The sequence below is a fragment of the Archocentrus centrarchus genome, chromosome 20 (assembly GCF_007364275.1).
Source record: "Archocentrus centrarchus isolate MPI-CPG fArcCen1 chromosome 20, fArcCen1, whole genome shotgun sequence".
NCBI lineage: Eukaryota > Metazoa > Chordata > Actinopteri > Cichliformes > Cichlidae > Archocentrus > Archocentrus centrarchus.
The window spans coordinates 28,980,012-28,984,951 of NC_044365.1; positions in this window are offsets into that span (position 1 = coordinate 28,980,012).

A 4,940-nucleotide genomic window follows, 5' to 3' on the forward strand; every position below is an offset into this window, starting at 1 on the left:
TAAACAGGCTGCAGAGCTCACAGGTCAAAGCTGCAAACACAAATAAGGCGCTTATTTGAGAAATGATCGAAAACACCCTTTTCCTCCTTTACTGGACTCTGAAGAGCGGGACCCTGACGCTGTGTAGCCTGAACATACTGCCTGATCCAAAACCACAGGACGACCAAAGACTTAAAGTATTTTAATGAAATGATAAAAAGAAACGCGCGCTCGTTTCGTTCACATGAAACAACTGCAGGACACACACACAAAGTAAAGCAGGGTTCATTTAGACTAATTCAGAACCTTGTAGTGTGAGTACATGACGCTGACGGCAGCTAGAATCAATAGGTTATATCCTTCCTAATGCAGGCTATTTGTAGTAAAGGTGTCATGTTCATCAATGCCTCCAAACTCACATTGAGCCTAAAATCCAGGTCAGGGTATGACGAGGAATTGATTCACCACAGCCGCAACAACCTTTGTTCAAAACCTAAATATTTCTATAGACGCTGTGAACGCGCATTCATCTTTAACAGCCCATTTATTTTTTTTAATTTCAGTAGAAACCTGACTTTTAAGTGCGCTGTGTGTTACGAAGAAACACTTTGTTTTATCGTATAAATTAAGGCAAGTGATTTAACAAAATGTGCTGCATTCTAATGTATTTTTTTGTTATGTAGTTAAAATGTTATAGCCCAAAACTTTTAAACAGGCTAAGCCCCCTATATAGGCTGTCTAAATATTTAGCGCTTGGAAAAAGCAGAACAAGTTTTAGAGACGTTTGCAGATTTTTTTTTTTTGTGTGTGTCCAGGGGTTATGGTGTGATCCCTTAAATTCTACTTTCCGTTATTTAAATAAACAAATAATTAATAAAAACAAATAATGAACAGCAGCAAAAAAAAAAGTTTTGCCTCTTCATGTATTCTACCAACTTTTGCTCATTTAGATGTCATTTTAGAAATATAGTCATAATTATATTCATATTGATAAATTTAATAAAAAAAACAAAACAAGATATTTTAACTGTTTATAACCAAATTAGTAATCATCAGGAACTTTGTAAATAATTGTGAGTTTTGGGGCGCTGAGCCCTTTTCTTTAAGTGATCACACAAGAATAGTTGGAAAGCTATTTGTTCACTCCTCACTGTGATTATTAAATTGTGTGGCTTATTTTACATCTTAAAAATACAGTCCTGTAGAGAGTTTTAGTTTTATTTTTCTAAGAGAGGGAGAGCGACAGGAAGAGAGAAATAATTCAAAGTAGACTTTGAGTTAAGCAGGACCAGTGCTTTAATTGGTTTGAGTGCGCTTATGGAATGGAGTGTATTATTATTACCATTGTCGTCATTAAATGTGAATAACAATAAACATATAACACCATTGTTGACCTCTCTGCCACTGAAAGAGGACTCCCACTGACCACTGTCAGACAGCAATAAACGAACACTCTCACATACATACACAGCAATGCTTTAACCAATCCTCAAGTCTCAAAGTATTCAGAGCTGCTGTGAAACCGAAACACACTGCAGGGGTGGGCCGCTGCTTGATTGGACACTAAATAAATGGATCTAACTGTTTGAGTACTTTTAAAATTTGCTTAGTTGGTTTTCAGTTTTAAAGCAGAAAAATAAATAAAAACATAAAAAACTGATGTATCCCACCCCTGCAGATTTTGCATTTGTTATCCAATATTTCCCTTAAACTCGATAAACCACATGAACACAGGGCTGTTTCCCATAACTTTGGACATGTTCACATATGAGCGCTGCACACCTCACTCCATCTACCACAAAGGAGGAGAAAAAAAAAAAAAAAGTTTAAGCAGACAAACACATTATACAATACACAATGTTCTTCAGGCTCATGTGGGGATAGTTCTGACTGCTGGAAGATGCTTTTGGCAAGTTAACGGTAGCAGCAGGTTGACAAGAGCAGGAGTTCATTCACGAAAGGAGTCACAAAAGCAGGGACTGTTCATTTCAAGGTACAGTTGCAGGGCATGTGTGTTATCATTTTTAATTTGCATCTATTGAAAGTTCACCGTTTCCTGCTTTTGATCCGGATTTAATGTTCCCAAGGCGAAACAAAAGCCTCCCAACACAATCACCGCTCTGCTTCCTACGCTTACACGAGGAGATCTTTGGGGCCAAACAGAGCCAATAAGACTACAAGATGATCACGTTCCCTCATTTCCCCGTTTCTTTCTGTACACTCCTGTACACTAGGAGCTATGTGACAATAGAAAAAAAAAAACAGCCCATTTACAGTGAAACAACACAAAAACTATCCACTAACCACTGACACAGGATCAACTATCAGCTGATAACCTGCCTGACAACAAGCAGGTGATCTGGGTTACACAGAAAGAACATAAGCTGGTTTCACAAATGAATACATCGAATGTGAGTGAAATATGGGGAGAAAAAAAAATAATCATATCTGGACATGTGACTGTGGTGCTGGGTAAATGCACAAAAAGCTGACACACTCCTGAAGTAGGGGAAACAAGAGAGGGCAATAAGAGAGGGAAAAAAATAAATTCCCAGCACTCTACAATGCACTTCCATACACACACACACACACACACACACACACACACACACACACACACACACACACACACACACACACCTTTTAAATTTATTTTTTTTAATATGAAGGCAGGACCAGCATGAACCAACGACAGACGCAAACAGCATCTCCAGTCTGAGGAGAAGGAAAAGGATGCCTGGGAATTTAAATTTACAAAACCAAAAGCAATCCAACATGTTCAAACGTTACACACAGGTGCTTGCTTGTTTTTGTTTTTTTAACGTCGGTTAAAACACAATCATCGGGTTCGTTTAACTGAATTAATACAAATCTAAATACAGAGGTGCGGAAGGTCGGAAATAAATGTTGAAAATAATACGACAGAGTAAACACCCTATTATTAAAATAACCTTTTACCTTCGTTTAAAAAAAAAAAAAAAAGATTACAGAATATAAAATTAAATAATTTGGAATATAAAGGCACACTTCTTGCACAGTGTATACAAAGAAAAAGTTATTTAAAGCAGGGAAGGGGCTATTTTATGCTGGACATCTCACAAATGTGGTAAAAGTGGAGGGGCACACACAAAGAATCTGAACAGTCACCAACACAGACGAGGACGGGGAAAGGAAACTTAGTCCTGTGACATGCATATTTGTGTCTTAACATTTTTTTTTTCCCTTTACATACATCTATAAATTCTAAAAATTCAAGCAGTATCATTCTTCATTTACCACAGCACCATCTTTCATTCTGAGGGGTGACTTTTTTTTTTTTTAACAATTTTTTTTTTTTTTAAATACAACTATTTTTCCAGGACTAAAATCCAATGTAAAAATATAACTGTGAATATAATCTATGATATCTAAACAAACGTGTTGTGATGGAAGCATTTTGCATGGGTTAGAATAGCCAAGAATGACGAGTTTACTTGCTTTAGTTGGTTTATCCAGAACTGATAGACGACGTCACACGCAAAAACAGCTTTTCTCACTTACATACATGAATATTGCATTTCCCTTGTTAAGACCGTATCAGCTAATTGGGTATTCGTAACATTTGGTTCCTTTCCTCTTGTGCAAAATATACAAAAAAAAAAAAAACACAAACAAACTCAGAAACAAAAAACACATATTAGCACATCAATTCATTAAACCACCAAATTCAAATAAACAATCCATCCATCCTTTAAAAAAAGTCAACAATAATGACACATACAACAATGAATAATAGACTCACAGCCGAGGTTAGAGAACGATGCTGTTGGTGTTAACGACTTAGCATTTATCTTTATATCTGTAGCTACTTTCCCCTCCTCCCCTTTCATCTCCCCCTTTACAACCTTTGAACACTGACACACACACTCCATCTGCCACCACTGGGTGTGTGCTGGTACGATGCTGGAGGTAAACTGTCTTGTGTCTGCCCTGAACACTATCACAATACCGCATGGTCCCAAAAATCCCACCAATGCAGCACCAAAAGAGCTCTTCTTACAGGATCACAAAGGCTGGATCGAATATTGCAGTGAACCGTTTCCCAACCAGTCCCTGTCAGAAGAGCCCACAGGTGAGAAATGGAGGAGATGGGATTTGAACCCAGGCTTCTAAGATTAAAATCTAAGAGAGGTGAGTTCCTTTTTTGTTTTGTTTTCTTGTTGCTGCTGCGCATGTAACAGACTGATAACCTCTTCCAACAAATAAAAGTGCAACGTTTTATGATTTTACTCATAAGGTGCTGATGGCAACAGAAAGTTGAGGGCTGTTCATGTTTTAATCTGACACCCTGCACAACGACAGGGAGGGATTCGCTCTCAAGCAGCAACAGCCACACGTGGCTTCTGGGCAATTCTCTGCTACGGAAGGGGAAGCGTGACTTCCTAACTGTATCATACACACTGAAAGCGAATGACTGCAAAGAGAAGCTCTTCTTCTCATTTCATGATCCATGTTCCTCCCTTAATAGATAATCAGAAAATGAACAAAGCGCTGACAGACACAGAGGTGCAGCTACTGCTGGAAGCAAGCATTTGAATTTACAACAGGTGAATTATTTGTGGCCAGAGAATAACCCAGAAGCTCAATTCTATAACTTTATACAACACAGGAACGAGAGGGGAAAGGGAGGTCTCAAAAGAGCAAGTGATGGAGGAGGAACCCAAATGGGAAGATTTATTTGGCTGAGTTCAGCATTTGGGTGTGGGTCCGGCTGTTGGCCTATTGGAAGACTGCCTCCTACTTCCTTATAGGAAGCAATTGCATTAGATGAGGCTCAGCATAAACTTCCTCTTTACATCCCGTGCAAGCTTTCAAGAGGGACCTCCACTCAACACATCAGACCCTCCTGCTAACATCCCCCTTAATATCATAAGAAAAAAACCAAAACAAATACAAACATTAAAATTAAAAAAAAAAAAAAA